Consider the following 25,393-nt stretch of genomic DNA (forward strand, 5'->3'; position numbering starts at 1 on the left):
ACTGACCCAATTGCTAGGTCCTGTGAATAAGAGCAGGGAGTGTTACCTTTATTCCTCCACTCCTCACACATTTTCTGCTCAAATCACTGGAATACATTTAATTTGAATGCGGGGTTTGGGATACTACATAACTGAAGACACAGAGAACCCATACACAGTAATGGTATCCAACATATTCACCATTCATCCTGAATTTCCTGTTTCATTTAGGGAGAGCAGAGCCCATGAAAACAGAGAACCCCAACACGGAGGAGCTGAAAGGACTAATCATTCCAAATCCCTAGATCCAGCTTCTTTGATCCCATTCTCAGTCAGGCCCCGATGCATCTTTCTAGAAATTGCCCCAAGCACAAAAAAAATAAATAAATAAGTAGCACAGGATGGGGCCTCCTCCTAACCCCGGCAACTGACCCAAATGCTCTCTTACTCTGAATTATTTTACAGAAAGGCTCATCCTGGGATCTCCCTTAAATGAAACTTTTCAGGGAGCTCGCCCCACCTTGAACCTTTCCTGGCTTGCTGTGTCAAACTAAAACCATAAAGATTAAAAGAGAATAAAACTTCAAAAGAATAAAACTTCAAACTTAACAGAGAATAAAACATCTGCTCTGACTTCAGGAAGGGCCAAAACTAAACACACGTCAACTGAAAGGAAATCTAAATGCCAGTATTTTTTAGGTTAGATTAAGATTCCACAACATCAGCAAAAACTCAGTATAGTGTCCGACCTAAGTTTATCGTTCCTACGTTAGGCTCGCCCTTAGGAACTCCAAGCAGGTCACTCCTCTCCCCCTCCTTTACTTAGGGTCAGCTGACACCCAAAGCAATGTTTACATACCCAAAAGAAGATAGAATGAAGTCATAATATGAGCAATTCAAACACAAACCATTCTCTGTTAGAGTAACTGAGGCTTAAAGCATGGGCAAAAACAGCTTGCATCCCATGGCACAGTCTAGCCAGCTCTTCCCTGAAGGCGGCAAATGAGCAATGCTCTCTCGGGCTCTAAATGCCATTTATCTTTGCACCCAAATCAATGGGACTGACCAACGGGGCACAAGACATTTGGAAAACCAATAGGAGAAACCCCACCTCTGCCTTTTTCGACAATCCAAGTCCCCGAAGGTTAAGGGGGACGTGAAGAGGACAGAAGTCTGCATCATGCAAAACATTCTTCTTAGGTGTGCACAAAGCAGCCCCTTTAGAACTGGTCATCCAAGGTGTGCAACAGGAAACACCAGCTCAGAGGAGACTGTGCAAACTAGGTCCCCTGGGCAAATGCTGCATTAAATGAAGTTTCTTTTCAGCAGGACTTCTGGATACGTTCATGGAAAGAGAAAGTACATGCAGTTTTCTGAACTTGACGGCAGAAGTCTTTATTCCCAACATATTTCCAATCACTTGGGATTCATTGAGCTCCCTTTGGGAAGTACTACTTTGGATGTTGTGGAAGCAAGGTTGGAGCCCAGATCTGGATAAGGAGGCACAATAATAAGTTGACATCAATCCGGTCTTCAAAACTAGAGGGGCAATAGGGCTCCTCAAAGAGATGTCCTAAAGTTAGTTCCTCTGCACCATTCTCGTGGCCTTAAATTGCTCCTCTCCATGCCATGATCTTGACATGGCCGTCACTTCCCATCACTCGGGACACAGCCTTAATAGCCACCTACTCACTTGATTTGAAAGAGCCCACTGGGCGCTTTGCATGACATCACCCATCTCTGACTTCTTTATGGCACCTCCCACCCAGAAAGCCGCAGTGTTTTACTCATTGCCATATCCTAGGGCCTACGGCACATAGTAGGTGCTCAATAAACATTTACAGGCTGAGTAAGTACATGAAGTATTCTAGCAATCCCTCCCTCTGGCTTGGAGAAACGATTACTTAAACATCTGGTTACATTTAATATGAGTTCAGTAAGATTTATTATTTCAAATAAAAAGGCCACAGTTATGTTATAGTTGCTAAATTAAATGACAACTGCATTTCTTTTGGACACATATTTTCATACCAAGCCCTATTTTAAAAACCTATGTATTTTTGAGTCATTCCAAAAACAATAATGGGTTTAATATGAGCTCCTCCCCTGACCCTTCTAGAATTTGGACACAAAACCACATAGTTAACTGGCTCTTGTGTTAACCAAACTCATGCTGATCTCACTAACATCATGTTATAAGCCTATACCATCACAACAGGGGATAAACTGTCAGAAAAACTAGCTGCTAAAAACATTCTGGTGCATATTTATTAAAGCCTCCAATGGGGGCACCTGGGTGGCTCAGTCAGTTAAGCGTCTGCCTTCGGCTCAGATCATGATCCCAGGGTCCTGGGATGGAGCAACGTCAGGCTCCCTGCTCGGCGGGGAGTCTGCTTCTCCCTCTCCTTCTGCCCCTCCCTCCCGCTCATGCACTTCCTCTCTCTCTCTCAAATAAATAAAATCTTCAAAAAAAAAAAAGAAGCCTCCAATGATAGCTATTTTTCATTCATATATTCACTCTTTGGCAAATGCTTATTGAGCATCCAGGATTTCTAAGCATTGGGAGCACAAAGATGAAGAAGTAACAGTGTTGTCCCTCACGGGGCTTACAGACTAGAAGAGAAGCCCAGGAAGTGAGTAGTTACAATGCAGTGTGACAACAAGGGTGGGATGGTAGAGGGGCATAAGGCGCTCACTGTGGAAGCAAGAAGAGCCAGTCACCCTGTTCTGGGTAACCAGGTACCCAGTGGTCTTCCAAGTGTGGTCCCCAGACCAGCAGCATCAACATCACCCGGGACATTGTTAGACGTACAAACTTTGAATCGGGCCACGCCACGGTCCTACGAATCAGAAATTCGGGGGGTGAGGCCAGCAATGTATGTTTTAGCAGGCCCTCGGGTCATTCGGACACCCATTGAAGGAGGAACGAAGTCAAGCCAAGTAAAGAATACACAGACAGTAAGGATGGTTGCAGGCAACGGGAACAGAGGATAAAAGCCCAAAGGCCAGAGAAAGCCGGGCGTGTTGTCAGAACGGTGTGGCTCAAGCTCAGAGCATGAGATGGAGAGCAACGCAGATCATGAAGAGCACCAGGGGCGATGCCAAGAGGCTGGCGCTTCATCTCAAGGGCAGCGAGAAGCCCCTGGAGGGCTGGGATGGGCATGCCCGGGCCTGCAGAGGATTTCAGAAGATCACCTTGGAGGCAGTGCAGAGAACAAACAGCGAGGCCACGGAGGAGGTAACTTGATGAGAGGCGACAGTGGTGGGAAGGCAGGGAGGCCCGCTGTCAGCGGGGCGGGGCTCCAAACGGGAGCTTACTAACCCCGCTGCACAGATGGAGGCGCCAGGCATGCTGTGGGACACACGGAGCATCCCTTTCCGCTGGAAGCCTCACCTGACACCCCCCACACACACCCCAAGCCAGGGAAGGTGCGGGTCAGGGAGGGCTGAGTACTTCCCACCCCACCCCCCACCCCGGTAGCACACGGCGCGTTGCATCTCAGTTGCCAGTCTTGCCCTACAGACAGGGGCCGGGGCCATCCCGGTCAGCTTCCACCCTGGTCCATTTCCACCGGCAGCATTTGGCACAGCGCCCGGCGCTACAGAAGCCAAACTGAATGACTGGAGCCGGCCAGGCCAGGGGGCCGCTGAGAGGCTACTGCCCTCATTCAGGGGCCAGAGGACCATGTCATGGGGACGAATCGGAAAGCTTAGGACGGACTGAACTTCTTCATTTTTCTCTAGTCTGTTGACACCATTCAAAACACAGAATGAAAATCCTTACGAGTCAATTAGGTTGGGAAAATGTGACAGTAAATGTGATCTGCTGAGAGGAGGCCACAGGCCCATCCTCCTGTGGAAAGTCGGCAAGGACCGTGGTTTGAGCACTTCTGCAAGTGAAGAGGAAGACACAGTTCTAGGCCACAAAGATGCTGCCACCTAACTAAGAGAACAGGCTGGCTCCCTTTTTTGTTTTCAGAACAACTCCAAAACCTTGAAGGAGAGGACCAAGACATTTTAAATCCCACTGACACAGCTTGCATCTTTGCCTTGATTTTTAGAAATGATTTCAAGCAGGCAGATATTGTGACCCAATTACAGGGTATTTTGGAAGTAGTAGGCACCTAACTTGGGGGTGGAGCTGGTGGGCGTAGAGGGAAGAGTTAGTTACCAAGCAGGCCCTACCACCTGCCTCTCAGTCTTGCATGGAATTTTATAGAGAAGGGAGCTGTGACAATCAGGAAGTAAGGCAGCTCTCCCCTGACCTGCTTCCTGTTTTCTCACCATTCCCAAAATAGACAGAGCTAAGGAAAATCATAAATATATTTCTCAGCCCTCCAGGGAAAGGTTCGTTAAGGGCATAAATTTGGGTCCCTGGGAAAAAAGGATGAACGACAAAGCTATCGGAAGTCCTAGAATCAAGAGGTAGAAACAGTGGAAAATAAAACCCATGGACAAAAAGGAACTAGAGAAACAAAAACAGTGGCCAATTCTTACACCAAAGCCTATTGAGAGACGGTTGCCACAAACCTGGCTGCCCTGGATTCTCTAAACTCAAGCTCTTGGGAGTCAAAAGCTAAAGTTTTTGCCTAAAATAAAAAAATAATAATAACTGTTAAGATCTTACTTTATGCCAAGTATTATTCATTATTATATTCATATATTAACGCATGAAATCCTCATAACAACCCTATCATATCTAGTATTCCTACTTATGGATGACGGAACATAAAGCCCTGTCAATGCTATTCTCCACCTGCAATTCTGTACTTCAGTGGTCCCCAGTCATATGGCTATTAAATTGCAGAGCAATATTGGAACCCTAAGAGTCTGGCTCTTAACCACCAAATCCTACTCCTTCCCCACAGGACTATCTTGTGCATGCATTTACTGTAGGATATTTACAAGCATCCTTGGCCTCTACCCACTAGATGCCAGTGGTACTCCTTCCACAGTCATGACAATCAGAAATGTCTCCAAATATTGACAACAGTCCCTGGAGAAAAAAACTGTCCCCCTCCTTCTTCGAGAACCACAGTTATAAAGATTTAAAAGGCCAAATCTCTAGTCCCCTTTGGGAGGAGTGGCAAATCCCAGGTGTTGGATAGAAGAAACAGGCTATAACAGTTCTATGGAGGGAAGGAAAAATGGAAAAGGAGTCAGCCGAAGGGTTTTCTGTAGCGGGGTTTTACAGGAGTCCCTTGCCACGGCTCCTGTTCCGTGAGGCCTCTTGACTCCCACAGGGTGAGGACAGCCTTCCTTCTCTCCATTCGCTCAGACCTCACACGCATGCCTTCACTGCAGCACCTTATCATCAGTGCTCTGGTACATTCCTCTCTGTCTTCCTGAACTTTGCACAGTGCCTGGCACAAAGTATGTGCTCAATAAACATTTGCTGGACAAAGGCATGAACAAACGAAGCTAAGGTTTCTTGTTGTCACTAAAACAACGTCTGTCTGTCTTCACTAGTGATTTGAAAAGTATATAAATAAATAAAGCATGATTATTAGAGAGGAGAAGAGATTCTGGTCAGACAGCAGAAGAATCTGAGGTTGAACCACTGCTTCTCAAAGTATCTATACTCCTGGGCCACCTTGGTGGCTCAGTAGGTTAAGCGTCTGCCTTCAGCTCAGGTCATGATCTCAGGGTCCTGGGATTGAGCCCCGCGTCGGGCTCCCTGCTCAATGGGAAGTCTGCTTCTCCCTCTGCCTACCCCACTCCCCCAGCTTGTGCTCATGCTCTCTCTCAATAAATAATAAAAAGTATCTATACTCCTGTGGGTCCAGACCATGCCTCAGTTAGGTTCAGAAATTTCATTTTAGTACACTTAGGAAAAAAAAAATCAACTCAAGAAACCTAACTCATGCTAAAGAAATTCTAATTTATTCATTTCCCTGACAAATAGTACTGCCTAGCAAATCAGCAGATCCACTGACTCTCTTGCCCAGGACAAAAGTCCACTTGGGAAATCAAATGAAGATCAGAAGGTAAGAACAGAGCCAGCACCCAGGAGCATACCAGATGCTCCCAAAGAGGGGCACCATCAGCTGGGGTGCTGAGGTTCTCTCTCCAGACCCACCACTCCGGCAGCCAGAAGCCTCTGGTCAGCCACAGGCAGCTGGAGAAGCCTGGAAACCCTCACTTCACCTTTTTCCAGTCATCAGAAGCCTCTGTCCTCCTAGCATTGCCTAATGATTGGCACATGACAACTAATCGGATTCTGGGGTATTTTATTTACAACAGAAACATTCTAGATTGCAATCTGTCCAGGGAGGTTACACAGCAACGCCTAGTTTCAGACCTATTTAGAAAAGATACTTGGATTTTCTGCTACTCAATGTGTGTTCACATGAAAGAAATGCACATTGGAGCCACAGTATGAAAGAAGTAATTCCACCATTAAATATGTGGATTTATGTTAACGTCCACTTTGAAAACGGATGAAAGGTGAAATTTTCGCCTTTTCCCCAAATGGTGAATTTAGGAAGGTTCCTCACTCATAAGAGAGGAGATAGGGGGAGGTACCCCAAAGGACTAAGTGAATTGTTTCCTGTATAACACGAGGCACACAGTTGACCCTTAATTACTAAATGTTATTTCTTCATCCTGTCGGTCCCTCAGCAACCCATGGACGCCTCCATATTGACTACAGTCACAGGGTAAGCATCACGGTTTCCCGTAAAGGTTTTAGTGAAAAGGACCTCAGTTTCCTTATCTCTAAAATGGGAACAGCACCACAGCGTTTTGTAAGAATTAAATAGGGTAACAGCGAGAAAGCCCTTAGCACAAAGAGCTCCATAATTATATTAGTAATATAATATCATGATGATCCGCAAGAATCAGATATCATTAAGCATAGATTTTTAAAATATTATCTGAAAATACATTATTTTCTTAATCTACTATTTAAAACACAGAAAGAATTCGGGTTTGCAATTCCATGAGCAAATTATTCTTCAGCTTCCTCCAGGGATTCATCAAGGCTTGCTCTGGAAGACATGATACTGCAGGGGTCCAAACCAAGCTGGCTGTTACACCACTCGTAGTTCTATGGCCTTGATTCCTTCAGTATCTCCTAGAATCACCAACACCAAATTGCTAGAGCATGCTGCCCTGGCAGAAAGAGGCCTGTGTGCAAAGGAACCAACACCAAGATCTGTCATTTGGAGGCCCCGCCTGCTAAAATTCACATTTCAATCAGTTGTCCTTTCTGCTCTCTCACAGACCCTCATCTTTCATGCTGGCACTTCCACTGACATTCTTGGGCTATAATTCAAAAATATCTGCTGGTTCCCAGAGCGCTTTCAAAATTAGCTTCTTCTAAGCTCCTCAAACCCTGGGTCTATACCAGTGACCCTACATTCCTGGAAGGCCCCGAGGCCCCATCAGCCCACCCATAATCTCCAGTTTGGCCTGGTCTCCACTACTCACTCTATCCCAAGGGCATGGCTCTCGACATCCCAGGCCTGGCTTCCCAGACTTATCAATTTCATGGACCATTAAGCTGCCAAATAAAAATATCCCCATCAATTCATAAAAAAAATCTTACCCCCAAATCGGAAGGGTATAGTCTCAGAGAAAAAAAGGATACATCTAATTTGGACACACAAATATTCACTACATCATCATCATTATTTGGATAAGGACAGCAAACACATCACCAATGGACAATGGCCCACGGGCCTAATACTGAGCTTTGCACTTACAAATTGTGTGGAAACTAAAATCTGATGTATAGGGCAGCAATTTTGGAAATGTTACATCCTAAGCCACAGTGATGCCAAACCTTCCTTCTTCAAAACAGCATTTCCCTGCACTCTCTGGAGCTCTCTGCAAGTTCTCTCCAACCTCATCCTCCTAAGTGCACACTTCTCTAGCTCAGCTACAAAACTGCATTCTTTTTAGTCAACTTTAAAAGAAAACACAAACAAAACCACCCTTCCTCCCACTCTCAGCATTCCTAAAGCATACTTTCCAGGAGAGTTACACTTTAAAAACCTCAGCTATTACCTAGTAGACAAAATTTTGCAAGATTTCAACAGGGGGCAAAGGATAGACTGGTTCACCTTATCTATAACCATTGTCAAATCATTAATAAACAAAGGAACACCCTAATCCGTAATTCCATACCATTCATTCTTTCCATGTTCTCTTCCCATCTTTGTCCATATACGTCTGTACATTTTATGTATCAATAAAGTATACATTGAGACTTTTTCCCTGATGATAAAAGTAATACCTGTCCTAGCATCTATTCAATGCTTAGAGGACCAGGTAAGATTCCACCATTATGGAAATAAGATGATGCAGAAAGCAAATGTCTCCTGTGACTCTACACCTAAAGGCCTCTAATACTTTTAAACTGATGCAGGCTTCTTACTTTTTGCCAACTTGCGGTGACTTGACTGTCTTCTACCCTCTGTGTCCTTCCTCTCTTATGCTCTCACCTTGCGTTTGGAGTTACTGCCCCACTCCCACCAGAGGCCCAGCAACCCTGCAGCCTGGTTAATATGAGCGGCACCAGATTCGCTGTCTGTCTATTATCGATTATTAAAATGTGGGTAACAACTCTGGCGTCTCCTCACCTGCCTCACTTAAAGGTTAATGACACTGAGTTTTGTGAGCATCATGAAAGCAAAGTGCACTACAAACCCCAAATGGATGGGTTTCCTTTGCTCTCGGCCCCATCATCATAACTTGCGAAAAGAGGAAAGAAAAAAAAAAAAGTTCACGATCTGGCCAAAGATGAGTGGGCGCATTCCACCAGCCACCGCTCCTGCTACTGCAGGAGCTGACCCTGGACACCTGCCCAATACAGCGATGGTGCTAACGCGAAATGATGATGAGAATTTTATTCCAGAGACTGAGGGCTACATTTCTAATCAAGGCCTGAGGAGAGAGGATGGGGACATGGAAAAGGCTTGCCAAAATTTCACGTCCGTGGGCTCAGCACCCAAGACATGTGACACCTTCCTCTGCGGCCTCTGAGGTGGCTTCTTTCTCAGCCTATCTGCGTGCCCAAGAGCAGAGACTCCCCTCAGAAGATGCTATAAAACAGTTTCAAATATCCAGTGTGCTTCATCCAAATCTAATCATCACCTTCTCTCCTACCTAGACTTGGCAGGGCCACAGAGTTAATTTTATGACAATCATTCTTTAGCAAAAACTAAAAGGGAGTAAGGATTTGGCCAAAAAAAAAAAAGAAAGAAAGACATTCCTCAAAGCAGGACAGGTCAGACTCAGTGAAACACAAAATTAGCTTCCTCTAATTCTCTAAATGAAGGCCCCCCTCCTCCAATGGTCGCATCACAGACCCCTGGATTGGGACAAAAGAACCCCAGATGCACCCAGAGGGTGCATTCTACTGCAACTCCCTCATTTTACAGATGGGAAAACTGAGGCCCAGAAAAGTAAACTGACTTTCCCAAGATCACACAGTAGGTTAAAGTAGCAGAACTGACCCAAAAGGCAAGTCTTGGGAGTCACTGGTTGGTAGTCTTTCCACCAAATCCCACCAGACTCTCTATAACAGAGAATCTGTCACTCTGACTCTAACAAACCTATCAACTGACAGAAATGCCATCAACATGCAGAATATGCATTAATAACACATTCAACATAAAATGGGTAATCTGAGTTTATCTTCCTTACAGTTAAGCATATTTGTTGGTAGCCAACATTGTTGAAAATAAATGAGCATGAAAACAGTTTTTAAATCCAGATAGATTCTTTAAAACATTCAAATAATTTTGAAAACATGCTGTTCCAATCAAATCTAATTCCAAATAACAAATCAAAAATATTTCACATGAGAATGCTTATTTAATAACAATGAAACCTGTAGAAAATATTCTCACATGGGATAAAACTTTAAAGTTCTATTGCTGTGCAAACAAAGGACTGTCCACCTCCCCAGAGGGGTTTTCTGTGGAAGCTGACATTCATGTGAAAGATGCTGATACATATGATAATATCTGTGAGAAGCTTAATATCAGATTGACACAGAGCAAGCACTGAACAAATGTTAGTTTCCTTAACCTGGGGAAGGAAAATAAGAATCACCCACATAACTAGTAATACCTTCTTACAATACTTTCCTAAAAGTCCTACAGCCATGAAAAATTTAAGGTGTTATAACATCAGGGTAGTCTATTTTAAAAGTGTAACTGGGGTGCCTGGGTGGCTCAGTCGGTTAAGCACCGACTCTTTTTTTCTTTAAGATTTTATTTATTTATTTGAGAGAGAGAGAACGAGAACATGAGCAGAGAGAGGGGCAGAGTGATGAGCAGACTCCGCACTGAGCGCAGAGCCTGACCTGGGGCTTGATCCCAGGACCCTGAGATCAGGACCTGAGCTGAAGTCAGATGCCTGACTGACTGAGCCACCTAGGTGCCCCTACCGCCAACTCCTGATCTCAGCTCAGGTCCTGATCCCAAGGGTTGTGAATTCAAGCCCCACAATGGGTGTGAAGCCTACTTAAAATAAAAAAAAAAAAAAAAAAAAAAAGTGTAACTAAAAAAGATATAGAGAAACAACATTCCATTTTTCTTAAAAGACACATTTAGATATCCTAAAATCAGAGTAATCGGCATAACCCTGTACTAATAGTATGGCAAGCCTTTCAGTATTAATTTCTGTTGTAACAGAAAAAAAAAATTCAATGTTTGTTGTTTTTCTGGTGGCAGGAAAAGAAATAGTCATTAAAAAGTTGAAACATGACATAAAAAGAGTAACAGTTTTAAAATATATTATCATTGCACATGTGGATTCTTGTAATACTTAGTACTCTTTTCTTAAATAATTTTGAAGTCTCTTACTCATATTACTCCAGTTAAGTGTAAAGCACCAGTCTTTTACACTTCAGTTCACCAAGCTTTTCCACTACCACTTCATACAAGTTTCAGAAAGTGCAGAATGGTGTGCTGGCTCCTTGGGGGTGAATTATCCAGTTAAAAGTATTCTTTGGAAAAGAGAATAAAAGTTTAAGAAACTCCTTCCCTAGAAAAGGATCTCAACTTTAGAGTCCTTTCTCAAAGGCTCTGAGCAAATATCTAGGGACATCCCTAGATTAGGAAGACCCCAAGTGATTTTTGGGGTGTCACATAGTAAGATGATGACAAAAGGACAGCAATAGAAATCTTGAATCCGCTTCTCGCCCGGAGTTCTACTAGCCCATTGTACTCTACTGCCACCTGTGTTCTCCCAGCATCTCCCCCAGCGCCGAAGTTCCTCGTCCATTTGATCAATGCCATCTCTTCAAATCAGTGCATTTCTGATTCTGCAAGTTACCATAAACAATTGTTGAACAATTACTGTTTTCAAGCTACAAACGGAAAACACAACTAGGCTGCTACCTGAGTTCATAAAGAAATCCCCCTTCAAAGATTCTGTTCCTGAAAGGCCAGCTACACAAATGCAGATATCCTTAATTATCATGGCCATTTCAGGACAAGATTTGAAATATAAGTCTGTGACAAGGGAAAAAATAATCAAAGGCTTAAGAGACCCAAATCCACAACAGATCAGGATGCCACTGTGTGTTGGTTTAAATCAGTTAAATATTATAACGAATGACAAACCAATGCCACCTCGCAAAGTTTCCTCATTTCTTGGAACTGAAGCTCTACTGCTGGCATCGTCTTATGATAATCCTTCAGGTATTTCACCTAAGTCATCAGGCGCAATGCAAAGCCAGTGACTGAGGGACTTCTTTAAACTATGCCCTCCAAGAGCCCAGCCTCGCCCGAGCTTCCGACACTGACCCTTATTCTCTTCTCAATTTTGGTCCTCCCAACCACTCAATCCATCCAAAAACGTTTGTGACAGTCGTGGTTCCAAACTGCGCAGAACTTGACTACAAAACGGCTACAACTCTAAATCTGATTTCTCCCATTTATTTTTGTTTAATTCAAGTCCCACGCTCCCTCGGCCCTTCGGCCCCCGCCCCCTCAGTTCTAGATAGCTTCACCGCGTTCTAGACCACCTCGCATTGTTTCTTTGGGACTCCGCATCCCTCCCTCCCTCCAGCACTGTTTTCATCGCACAAATGTCATTTCTATCGTCAACCCTCCATTCCGCCCGGCGGGCAGCAGAGGAGCTTTCAGGACCCAGTGGCCAGCTTCCCCGATCCGGTCCCCTTCGCACAGCCATTTTCTAGTTAAAACGCTCTCTGCCTCCGAGGGGGAAATGAACTTTTCCCCCTTTGATCTCCCAGCGGCTAGCGTCTGAACCCCCAAGAAGCCAGCGCCGTCTCCAACTCCCCGGCAGGAGCGCGCTGCCGCCCCAGGAGGGAGAGCCCAACCGCACAGCGGAGGCCGGTGCCAGGGCAAGGGGGTGTGCGCTCTTCCCTGCCGGCGCCCGCCCTCACTTTTCCCCTCCGCAGCCCCCACCCGGGCGCACCCCCTCCAACCCTGTCTCTCCCGCCCCGGGCCCTGCCAAATCCGGGCTGCCGAGGGAAAGAGGGCGCCGGGAAGCAAGAGGGATGGAAGTCAAGGAGTGAGCCCGCAGTCGCCGTGCCACCCTGCCGGCCCTGCGGCGCGAGCGCAGGGCGCACCGGAGTCCGCAACGGGCGCCCGCTGCAGATGCGGCGGCAGCTGCGGCAGCTGTGGCTGCGGCGGGGCGGGCGGCAGTGGCCGCGCAGCCCCAGGGGCCGGCAGGAGAGAAGCAGCCGCCGGGGCTGCGCGCAGTCACTCGTCGCACGCCGCTGCCGCTGCCCGGGTCTCTCGCCGGCACTCCCGGGCCGCCCCGGGGTCCAGGGCAAAAGCAAGGAAGAAAGCGAGGCTCACCGGCGGTGTGCGCCGCGCTCGCTCCGGCACCGGCGCCCGGCGGCTCTGCTCCAGTCTCGCCTTTCCCGGAGCGCCCGGATCAGCTGCGGGTCCAGCGCACGAGCTTCCTACTTGAGACCAGGACGGGCTCCGGCGACTGAGCATGCCCAGTGCCGCTCCGCGAGTCCCGCGCAGGCAGCGGCGCCGGCGAGATTCCACTTCTCCAGGCTTTGGCGGCGGCTGCGCGAGGAGAGGCTGGAGGGGCCCGGCCAGGCGGGGGCCGACCGCGAGAAAGGCGGGGCCGGGGGCGGGGGCCGAGGAGGAGGGGGCGGGCCGCGCTCCTAGTGCGACCCCTGCAGGCAGAGGCTGCGGGGCCTCTGGGACCCTTGGTTCCCCTATTGCCTGGGAAGATGGCAGGGAGGCTGTGGGGGCCTGGGTGTCGAGAGCCAAAGGCTGGGAGTCGCGATGCAGCCCGGTATCCCCTCCATGTGGCCTGGCGTCTGTCTGCACCAAAAGGCAGTTGGGTAACCTCATCCCTGGCTAGTCTTTTCTCCCACATTGTCTGCAATCCTTTATAATGGGAAAATGTACCCAGATGAGAGCTGCCCACACTCACCCAGCTGCAACTTGTAGGCGAGAACTTCTCCTTCTGCTTCCTTATCCAGAACCCCAGGCATATACCACACACACACACACACACACACACACACACACACACACCATTCCTTGATGTGAAAGTCACAGCAAGATCACCTCAGGGGAGAACATACCTGCAGGAGGGGGAAAGCATAATTTCCTTTTGACCCCCAGGAATATTACCTATAACTCGAATTGTATGCAGAGAAGCAGAGTCCTGATAAGAATGGATACTCAGTAAGCAGTAATCAGTGCTCTGCCCTGGACACTGTGAATGGCATCCCCAAAGCATCCTTAGGGTTGTTCTTCACCAGTGCAGTGGTTGTCAAAACTCGAGCCTGCATCAGAATCACCCCCAGGCTTTACAGAAATAAAATGCTGGGTCCCACTCCCAGGGTCTCTGAATGAGTAGTAGGTGTGCAGTGGGGCCCAAGCATCTGTATATCTGACTAGTTCCCATGTAATGCTGGCGCGGCTGCTCTTGAAGACCACACTTTGAGAACCAATACTATACATACATATACACACAGCCTTACCTAGGATCTGTGTCAGGAGGATTATGCTAAAAGTAAATTAACAGTAACTATGAAGTTATGGCTTCTTCTCACTTACCCTCTTCCCCAAACTTCCAGAATGCACTACTTCCTCAAATAACAAACTCACACCTAGCTGCTCCTTATTCTTCATGTGAGGATTGTGTGTGGTTGTGGTGAGCAGTACTTTATTGCTTCAAATATCATGTATTTATTGAGGATCCTTAAGGTCTATAGTAAGCCTGGGAATACCAGTGAATAAAAAAACTCAAGACCCCTGCCTTCATAGAGCTTACAGTCCAACGAGGTGGGCAGACATCCACCAAATAATCACTCAAAAATGTCATATAAAACATGGAGAGTGCTAGGAGGGAGATCTACGACACGTGCATAAAAGAGTGTATAATGGAACCCTGATGCTGATCCACAGTAGGGTTGCAAATAATGAGTGGTGGAAGGAAGCTGCCTTGCGGAAGACCGGTTTCCGATATTTGCACCCCTAAAACCTTTCCCATGAACAATTTTCCTCAGACCCATCTGAAGGCCAGCAATCATGTTGCTCCTTACTGTAACAGAAAAACAATATTGCCACTGAGAAATTCCTGTAAATCCATGACAGTGCTCACCCTTAGGGCTGAGTCCCCACACCCCAAGATCCGCCTATTGAGTTTGGGATTCCTGGACAGCCGGAGGCCATAGTTTAACCCAATGTGGGGAAATGCAGACCCTGAACTGGAAAGCCCTCTAGTTCTGCTCTACGTCCCTCAGGTCCAGAGAGGCGAAGAAATTAGCCAACCCAAGACCACCCCGCCCTTCAGTAGCAGGACCAGCCTCCACCCTTCCAGGCAAGTCCTCTTTCCGTGGCGCTGTATTCCCACGGACCCCACAGCTCCCCGCGGCCCTCCAGAAGTCCCACCCTGCTGTTCCCTCTCCCGGGGGTCCCGGGGAGACCAATGGCGCCCGCCCCTCCCGGCTTGTTCTCCTCCAGACCGCGAGGAAAACCCGCGGTGGAGTCCTCGGCGGCGGGGCGGGGCGACGCGCGCAGGCGCAATGGCCGCCAGGTTGGGCCGAGGAGGCGCCCAGCTCCACACCTGATGCAATCAGCCTTCCGGAAACGGGGTCGGCTGCCGCGCTCACCCAGGAAACGCTTGGGAGCCCTCCCCTGGCCGCTGCGCCCCGAGCCCGGGTTCCGAGCCACCTCGCCGCCGGACTTCGCCCGGAACGGAGGGCGACGTTCGGCGTCCCCCAGAGGACCCGCAGGACTCGGCAAGGCACCGCCTGCGAAAGCAAAATTTCTGGCTGCCCTAATAGTGACGTGGAAAGGGCCACCGAACGTTCCGGGGCTGCTGGAGGAAATTCCTTTAATTATGCATTTCCAGAGAAGACCGGCGGAGGCGGGGAAGGCTTTTAACCTGCTTTGCTGGGATCCTTCCCTTCGTCCGCCGCCAGACACACATCTTACTCCCTCCCTCAAGGAACGTTTATAGTAACAGTTTTAAGGCAGTATGGACAGGACTCCCTGCTACCCTCTCGTCTTGCTAAATAGGTAACAGCGCGCTATCTCTGCTACCTAAAGCCTTCCACCGCGCACTCATTTTATAAATAATTGGTTCCTCTGTACCTCATCATTTTAGTTTACAAAGAAAATCACTTCTCGTTTCACCGCCTCATGCAATTTTGATATCTATTGTGAGTGGGTTTTGTCCTTCATGCTGACTCACCCATGAATTGTCTTCTAAGGAAATGAGATATTCTAAGAACATTTCAAGAGCATGTTTATAAAAGAATGGAAGTTAAAAATTACCTAAGTCCTTTAAGGCTAAAGAGGAAAAGAAAAGGCAAATTCAAGGAATTTTAGTTGGAAGGATACTTAGGAGATCATTCTAGGATGAAGCATTCATCAACGCAGGTTTTACGGAAGACGTTTACCTCTCTGTGGCCGAAAGAGGTCAATGACTTTTCCTTACTTAAGCAAAACAGCAGCAAAACTGCACTTGAACACAGATTTCTTAACACCCTAACCTAATGAAAAAATATATTTGTATTTTGCACAAACACTATACAGAGTGCAAGACTGTATTACAATGCTGTTTTTCCATCTAAAGATTACAAAGTACAAAATCGGCAACAAAAAGAATCCTATTACTTGTTCCTACTTCTAAAGTCATTAGTCTTTAAATAGTCTTTGATCTATCCTACACCGTACAACCTATCCAGACATTTCTGAGATAACCAGAGACTAGGCTTTAAATATTTCCTATTTAAGTGGTATGAAATTCTTCAGAGCTTCAAGACATCAAGAAACCTTTTGAATCAAAATTTAGAGCCCCTAGTATTTTTGCTTGATAGTGGTGTATGAACTGTTCGAGGTTAAACCAGGGAAATTTTAATGATCACAACAAAATATCAGGGCTATGATTTGCCACTGTACTGATTTAAAATACTTTTAACAAATGAAAAAGTGAAATACAAAAGTTACTGCAAAACTCCTGCCTACAGTAACTTTTCAAAAGCCCGTCTACCTTTTTATCTTGATTAATGTGTATTTCTTTTGGGAATGTTCTGACATTTAGAGATCCTAGAGAATTTACTTATGCACAGAGTCAAGTAAATGTCAAAATACAGAGGAGCAAAGTTCAAACTCATCACAACAAGGTACTAGTTACAGAATAACAAAACTTCACTGAGTGCTTAGCATGTGCCAGCTCCTGGCTAAGCGTTTTACATCGGTTATTTAACTTAATCTTCGCAACTGCCCCGTGAGTATGGTACTGTTGTTATCCCTATATTACAGGTAGTGAAAGTGAAATTTGAGGATGTGAAGTAACTAACTCAAGACACAACACATTCAGTGACAGAAAGGGGATTTGAACCCAGGCATTTGCCTGGAGCTCAAGCTCTTAAGTAACACTTCACACAGAAAAACGTAAATACAGAGAAAATGATTGTGATTTTTGTTTTATATAAGAAAGGAAGTAGAATACTGTACTTATTCTCCTCCCAAAGATAAGACTTGGTAAAATTACTGTGTTGTCCACACATTCGTAATTAGTGAATTGTAGTCCCCAAACTTAGGACCAATCTTACCCACAGATATGAGGCAGATGATCAAATGCCTAGTGACTTTTCAGGAGCACCAGCAAGGCCTGCCCTCTGATGGACTTTCCATGTCCAGTTGGTTCCTGTAGTCCTAAACTATCCAATTCAGTAGTCGCTCACTAGCCACATACAGTTATTTAGTTTCAAATTAACTAATTAACATTAGAATTAAAATTTCAGTTCCTTGGTCATATTAGCCACTTTGCAAGTGTTCCATAGCTAAATGGGGTAATGGCTACTGTATTGGATGGTGCAAGTATAAAACATTTCCATCTCTGCAGAAAATTTTATTGGACAGTGTTGCTTTAATCCTTCATCCCAAAACTATGAGGCTTTAATCTTTCTTCACTCTGCACCAGCCCTCTGAAAGGACCATGTTTCTAGCTCTGTCTTTCCCATGGTTTTCAGTCCTATTATTCTAAATTAAAATTACTGTCAGAGTGTAGAATACCATCATGGAAAGATACAGGCTTTGGAGCCAGACTTTATTTCCCATCCCAGCTCTTTTATTTACCATCTGTGTAACCTTGGACAAATTATTTAACCTCAGTCAACCTCGATCTTCTTATCTGGAAAATGGGCATTTTAATCTTTTCATCATGGGTTTGTTTAATTGAATGAAGATAACACAGGCAAAGTTTCTGGTGGGCCTCACATAGAGTCCTTCCTTCCACTCCTATTTCAGTAAATGACATCACCAATTACTCAGATTTTCAAACTAGAAATCTCAGTCATCTTCATTTCTTCCTTCCTCCTCAACAGCCCGCATTAAATTAGTCATCAATCCTGTTGCTCCCCTCCCAGGGATGCTTCTCAAATCTGGGCCCTCCTCTCTGCCCCCACTCCCACTGTCCTCATTGGCTTTTCATGTGCTATTTCAGTATCCTGCCAACTGACCTTGTTGACACCCATCACTCCCAAACAAGCCCTCCCTCCATGCTGCTGCCAGAGTGATCCTTCTAAAAAGAGATGCTGAAGATGTCACTCCCCTACTTAAAAACCAGTGATGACTTCTGGTTGCTTAAGGATAAAAACTTAACTATTAACCCTAAGGACTCATGGGACCAAACCCCATTCCATTTCAAACCTACATTTGGCTCCTCTACTACCAACCTCCCTTTTAGCCACCCCTCCCTCAGCTATAACTCTCCCTATATCACCCCTTCCCACCCCACAGCACCCCCTGCACCATCAACCAGTGCTCCAAGAGGCATTTCTACAACATATAATGGCCTTTCTTGTCTCTGCCCTTGCAAACACCCTTCTCAAGCTGAAATGACCTTTTTACATCTTCTTTACCTGGCAAACTCTACTTATCCTTCAAGGTCCAGTTCAGAGATTACCTACTCTATAAAAAGCTTAGTCAACTTCCCAGGGAAACGTGGTGACCAGCTCATCTGTGATGTTATAGGTTTAAGAGTATAGATGCTATATTCAGGCTACCCAGGTTTAAATCCCGCCTACACCACAGTCCCACTGGTAGTTTTGGGAAAGTGACTTACCCTCTCCTAACCTCAGTTTCCTTGTCTGAAAATGTTGATAATCATATTATGTACAATTTAGTGTTGCTGAAAGTATATAATAAGATAATACACATAAAGCTCATAACAATGTGCCCAGCTCGTAGATAAGCATTCAATATACATTATCTTAAAATTATTACTATTATTACTATCCATTTTTTCCTTTTTTACATTTTACTTTTTATTTTTTTTTAAAGATTTTTATTTATTTGAGAGAAAGTGAGAGCAAAAGAGGGAGAGGGAGAAGTAGACTCACCGCCAAGCAGGGAGCCCAATGTGGGACTCAATCCCAGGACCCTGAGATCATGACCTGAGCTGAAGGCAGATGTTTAACCAACTGAGCCACCCAGGCACCCCTTTTTTTACATTTTAAATACATATTTTACTTTCAAAATTTTTTTATTTCACATTTACATTGATGTTACATTATATAAAAAGTTTTATTACAGAAATACTTGGTATTCATTGAACAAAATTTAGGAAACACTAATAACAAACCAAAAAGACTAAATTTTCTATTGTTTGAGATACATCTTGGTTGCAAACAAAAGGAATTCTAGTTAACTTTTGGAGAATAAAAAATTAGAGAAGGCATTGTCAGCTTGCCCACTGCATCGACACAAAGACGGAGAACTGTTTCAGCAAAGGGTCAGGATCTGTGGAAGACTGGCAACAAATAATACAGACCAGACTACGGCACAGTGTGTCACCAAAGGCACCGTCTCACTGGCCACTGGCTATGGCCACTGTTCCTGAACTTCTGCAACTTAGCAACACCTTCTCCCTATTCAAGCTGACAGCCCATACCTTAGCAGCCCGAAGGCAGAGAGAAGAAATGTTGGCTTCCGTTCAGATTCTCTGTTGGGAGGTGGGGCCCTCCCACAACCCAAACTCTTACAATAGAGGATTCACCAAAAATAGAAAAAGGGTCTCCCTACCCTCACTCCCCCACCTCATGATGCTTTACCCATACTTTATCACTCATTTGCAAGCATCATGTACTTCTGTGCTTTCAAACCTTTGCTTATGCTATTCCCTTTGCCTGGAATGTACTCTGCTTCACACATTGATCCACTCACTCCTACTTCCTACACCTTGTCCGCTTTTCAAAGTCATACTCATCCTACGAAGGCCAAGATTTTTCCCTAATCTACCACACAGGTTAATGCTCACTTCTTGGTTCCAGAGCACATCATATGGTTTTGTATCACCTCATACATACAGTTAGATATTGTATCGGTCTTTGTTGCTATACCGTGAACTCCTATTTCCAGCTTTATCACATAGAAGACACTCGATAAAAACCTGTTTAATGAATGAAAGAAAAAAGGAAAATTAGCTTTTATTAAGGTACTGTGCCAAGCACTTTACAATATTAACTCAATTTATTTTCAATTTATAACTCATTTTTTTCCTCCAGTAGGCTGTAATCACCATTTTATAACAGAGGAAACTGAGGTATGGAGGAGTTAAGCTACTTTCCCAAGGTCACACAGCTATTAAAATACAGAGGCAGAATTTGAGCAGAGAGGAGAAAGCTAATTAAATTAATCTGTAAATTTTCCCTAATTATTGAAAATATATTTAGTAAATTTTATAAACACTTATTCCACTGTTCTTGAACAATAATAATAGATGGACTCTATACAGGAATTCATAGAAATTTAATTTATGAGCACAAAAGCACACAATAAAATTCATCACACTCTTTGTCTTTGCCCTTCCCCCAGGTGACCAAGAATTGTTATTGCAGACACTGACATTTTATTGAACTGGTTCTGCCTACAAAGAATTTATGTTCTTATGCTCAGGGCAATCTCCTTCCCTGGCTATATGATATCCTCTCATCCCTCCAGAAAATCCTTGTTTTGCTTATCTTTAGATAGTAGAAATTTGAGTCCAGAGTGCCAATGTGCATGGTGTCTCACAATTAATCATCCACATAGATAAGGGCAAGAATTTAAATCTTGTAAATGGAGGCAAACCATCACCTTCATGTTCAAAGGGTACAACATAAATAATACCATCCAACCTAGAAAAATATTCAATTTTAAATTCATATAAACAATGAAATAGAAAGGAGGAAATCTGAAATGAAGAATACTGAAAGACAGAAGAGGTTATAAAAGAACCAGAAACAATTTACAAGAGAAAAATACTTCACTCATACCTAGAGATAGACAGGAAATATATTGCTAATTTGCAAAAGAATTGATATTCTCCTTGATCAAGCAAAAAATTTATAATCTCCTTTCTCTACTTGTTCCTGCCAAGTATCTTTCACTTTTAAGCACTTCATTACAAGGTCTGCAAAAAGAAAATAAGAAGAGAGGGAGAGGGGGATGAAAGGAGGGAAAGAGGGAGGAAAGAAAGAGAGGCAGACAGGGAAAATGTAGAAAAAGACCTAAAGATCTCTTTAAGAGATTATTATTATAAGTTAATTAGGTTAAATGAAGCCTAGCTCCTTATAAATATCTGAGAGTATAAAAAGTGAATTTGGGAGTGAAGGAGCAATAGTATAGGAAAAAGAAGTGTAATAAAAAGTAATAGCACCAAATTAATCCTTAACATGGAGGTTAGATAATAGGGAAAAAAAGATTATTGGGAAGGTCAATTAGATAAAGGATGTCAAAGGAATATAACAAGTGCTCCATCCCTTGAGACATTTAAAATTAACCTGGACAAAGAACTAGAATATATTTTGTAAAAAGCAATCCTTTCTGACAAGCTGGTAGATTAGTTCTAATTGATTTTTCCACCTCTAATTTCTTTAAATCTCTGAAATGCTATTCTTAGAAGACAAATGAGTTTTCTTTGAGAATGAATTTTGTCTTTATTTTAATAAAATGAGATATTTCTTATGGAAATAGTTTCCAAGCCAATGACTTTGCAAGTAATAATTCTAACTGTTATTTAGATTGTAAAAGTTAACAAAGTTACATCATTAGTAAACATGATAAATTGCAATATATTTTCTTTCATTGTGCACTAGCAATTGTCTTGCAATAAAATTCCCGCCAAATGAAGGAATACGATGCAATTCAAAAACCGGAAAATGGAGCAAGCATATTTTCTGCCAGTTTTTACCTTTTTGTTCTAGGTTCATATCCTGTCTAGAAAGTTATCACTAAAAAAAAAGAAAAAAAATAGTTCCACTGAAATTATGTCAAATTTTGTATTATTGAATCAGATAACAGTTTTGAGGAGATAAAGGACAATATCATCATATACATGTTATTTATTGTAAGAAAAGAACTAAATTAGAAATGTCCTAGAAAAAAAATTTTGTCTGATGTCTTTGAATTTCCTTAGAGAACACTTTGCTTAGGAAAAGAAGCGGAAACCCTAAATGAAACAGGAAGTATATCTGTTTCTCCTTACATATATATATATATCTCCATTATACATTATATAAAGATTTTATGTATTTATTTGTCAAAGAGAGAGAGCACAAGCAGGGGGAGCCGCAGGCAGAGGGAGAAGCATGCTCCCCGCTGAGCAAGGAGCCTGATGCGGGACTCGATCCCAGAACCCTAGGATCATGACCTGAGCAGAAGGCAGATGCTTAACCAAATGAGCCACCCAGTGCCCCGGAAAAAAATATTCTTGATTAGGACTTTTTTATTCCTAGGTCATAAAGATATTCTTCATTATTATATTCTGATAAGTTTCAACTTTTGTGTCCTTAATTTTTTTTAAGATTCTATTTATTTATTTTATCTGAGAGAGAGGGAGAAAGCATGCGTGAGCGGGGGGTAGGGGCAGAGGGAGAGGGAGAGAGATAGGCAGACCCCCTGCTGAGCACAGAGCAGACATGGGGCTTGATCTCAAGACCCTCAGAAAACGACCTGAGCTGGGAACCAAGAGTCTGCCGCTTAACCCACTGAGCCACCAGGCACCCTCTCAGTTTTGTTTTTTACATTTCAATCTTTAATTCATTTTCTAATATGTTGTAGATATAGATATAATTTTGCAAGTAGAAAGCCAACTATTCTAATGTAATGTATCAAACAATCCTTCTCATCTGTAATGTCACTTTTGTGACATACCAAGTTCTCATTGGTCTGTTCCTAGGCTCTCTACTTCCTTTCACTGATTAATATTTCTTTTGTTGTGCTAATACTGCTCTACTTTAATTTTTTTTTTTAAGATTTTTTTTTTTTTTTTATTTGACAGAGAGAGAGAGAGAGATAGCTAGAGAGGGAACACAAGCAGGGGGAGTGGGAGAGGGAGAAGCAGGCTCCCAGCCGAGCAGAGAGCCCGGTGCGGGGCTTGATCCCAGGACCCTGGGATCATGACCTGAGCCAAAGGCAGACGCTTAACGACTGAGCCACCCAGGCGCCCCTCTACTTTAATTTCTATGCTTTTGTAATATATTTTGATATCTGCTCAGGTATGTCTTTCTTTCTCCTGCTTATCAAGACTGCCTTAGCCCTGGGGCACCTGGTGCCTCAGTAGTTAAGCGTCTGCCTTCAGCTCAGGCCCTGATCCCAGCGTCCTGGGATATAGCCCCTGGGATCAAGCCCCGTGTCGGGCTCCCTGCTCAGCGGGGAGACTGCTTCTCCCTCTCCCACTCCCCCTGCTTGTGTTCTCTCTGTCTCTCACTCTCTCTCTGTCAAATAAATAAATAAAATCTTAGAGACTGCCTTAACCCTTCTTTCACAATATGCTTTCCTTATAAAATTTATAATAAATATATCATTTTTGATGAAAGATGTTTAGAATTTTGATTGGTATTACATTTAATATAAATTAAGGAGAACTGACGTTTTTATTCTACTGAAAAATCTCATACATAAATGTATTATATTTTTCCATTTATTTAAGACTTTATTTTAACAAATAGTCTCTACATCTACTAAACTCTAAGCCCATAAAAGCCCATATAACTTTTCAAGTTTGAAAGTGATATTAGTAAGAATATTTGAGTTTTTATATTATCCTAAATTTGCTGTTACTTTAGCTGAGACAAATCTCTTGGACATAAGTCTATTGTTCTCACTTTATTTTACTGGATTTGATCTTGGAAAAAGTCAGTGAGATGATGGAAGTCAGTCAACACATTGCCTTTGTCCAAGTGACTGGTGTTTATATAAATCCAGTGTGGTTTGGAATATCAGCCTCAATTTTAATGAAGTTAGGATGACAGTGCCTCATTTAAATTAATCTCCTCAAGTTTGCAAGAAAATTGACAAAGAAAAAATAAGCAAATTTCTTTCTTTTAACTGGTGTGCAGACCACTGGCATTTAGTAATCCCTAGAGTAACCACTAAAAGAAAAACAGCTAAAAGTACAATACATAAAGTTAAATAGAATACTAAAAGTATTTAAATAATCAAAATGAATATGGGAAAGGGAAAAGAGAAGAACAGAAGCATGGAAAACAATCAGTAAGATAATAAAATTGTGGACCTAATTCCAATCATATTAATAATTACATTAAATGTAAGTGGTCTACACACTCTAATTAAAAAATAGTGATTCTCAGATTGGCTATAAAAATAGAAGATCTGATTATATGCAATCTATAAGAAAGCCAGTTTAAAAGATTTTTTTTTTTATTTGAGAAAGAGAATGAGAGAGAGGGAGAGAGAGAACATGAAAGGGGGGAGGGTCGGAGGGAGAAGCAGACTCCCTGCTGAGCAGGGAGCCCGATGCGGGACTTGATCCCAGGACTCCAGGATCACAACCTGAGCCAAAGGCAGTCACTTAACCAACTGAGCCACTCAGGCACCCAAGAAAGCCAGTTTAAATATAATTACATAGACAAAATAAAAGGATGAAAAAAGATATATAATGAAAACACTAATCAAATATTATTTAACTAGGGCTGCTATAACAAAATACCACAGACCTCATGGCTTGAACAACAGAAATTTATTTTTTCACAGTTCTGAAGACTAGAAGTCCAACATCAAGGTGCCAAGAGGGCTGGTCTCTTCTGAGGTCTCTCTTCCTAGTTTGCAGATTGTTTCCTTCTCTCTGTGTCCTCATATGGCCTTTCCTCTGTGCTCTGGAAAGTACCTCCCTGGTGTCTCTTCCTCTAGTTATCGGGACACCAGATATTAGATTAGAGCCAAATCATATGACCCCCATTTAACCTGGATTACCTTGTTAAAGGCCTTATCTCCAAATATAGTCACATTTGGAGGTACTGGGATTAGAGCTTCAACATATGGATTTTGGAGCAGGGACACAATTTTGTTCATAACATCAAAAGAAAGCTGGACTGGCTATATTTATATCAGGTGAAATAGACTTCAGAACAAGAAAAATTACCAGGATTAAAGACAGATATTACATATTGAGAAATGGGTTGATTCATCAGTAATACACAAGAATCTTAATGTGTATGCACCTAAAAATTAAAGGTAAAAAATACACAAGCAAAAACTGATGGAAGTGAAAAGAGAAATATACAAATCCACAATTATAAATGGAGACTTCAACACTTCTCTCTCAGTAATTATAGAACAAAAAATCAGCATGGATATAGATCCGACTACTCTATCAACCAATTTGACCTAATTGACATTTATAGAACATTCTGACCAACAACAGCAGAATACACAACCTGATCATAATAGAGTTAAACAAGAAATCAATAAAGAATGATATCTGGGGGCACCTGGGTGGCTCAGTCGTTAAACGTCTGCCTTCGGCGCAAGTCATGATCCCAGGGTCCTGGGATCGAGCTCCGCATCGGGCTCTCCGCTCGGTGGGAGTCCTGCTTCTCCCTCTCCCACTCCCCCTGCTTGTGTTCCCTCTCTTGCTGTGTCTTTCTCTGTCAAATAAATAAATAAAATTTAAAAAAAAAAGAATGATATCTGGGGGTGCCTGGGTGGCACAGTCGGTAAAG

The 25,393-nt window shown here is 43.5% G+C and overlaps 1 protein-coding gene across 13 annotated transcripts in view; it reads right to left on the reverse strand.

Moving 5' to 3' along the window:
* Positions 1 to 13,013, reverse strand: part of APBB2 (amyloid beta precursor protein binding family B member 2) — a 355,537-nt gene extending 342,524 nt beyond the window's left edge. For 7 of the 13 annotated variants that reach the window (XM_032400244.1, XM_032400242.1, XM_032400245.1 and 4 more), the window contains exon 1: positions 12,765 to 13,011. The gene's annotated coding sequence lies outside the window, so the exon portion shown is untranslated. Of the gene's footprint in view, positions 1 to 12,764 lie in introns of all 13 variants that reach the window. The other 6 variants (XM_032400253.1, XM_032400252.1, XM_032400248.1 and 3 more) reach the window with 2 other exon arrangements.
* Positions 13,014 to 25,393: the final 12,380 nt, after the last annotated feature.

Source organism: Phoca vitulina, unplaced genomic scaffold (assembly GCF_004348235.1).
Source record: "Phoca vitulina isolate PV1807 unplaced genomic scaffold, GSC_HSeal_1.0 scaffold3, whole genome shotgun sequence".
Lineage (NCBI taxonomy): Eukaryota > Metazoa > Chordata > Mammalia > Carnivora > Phocidae > Phoca > Phoca vitulina.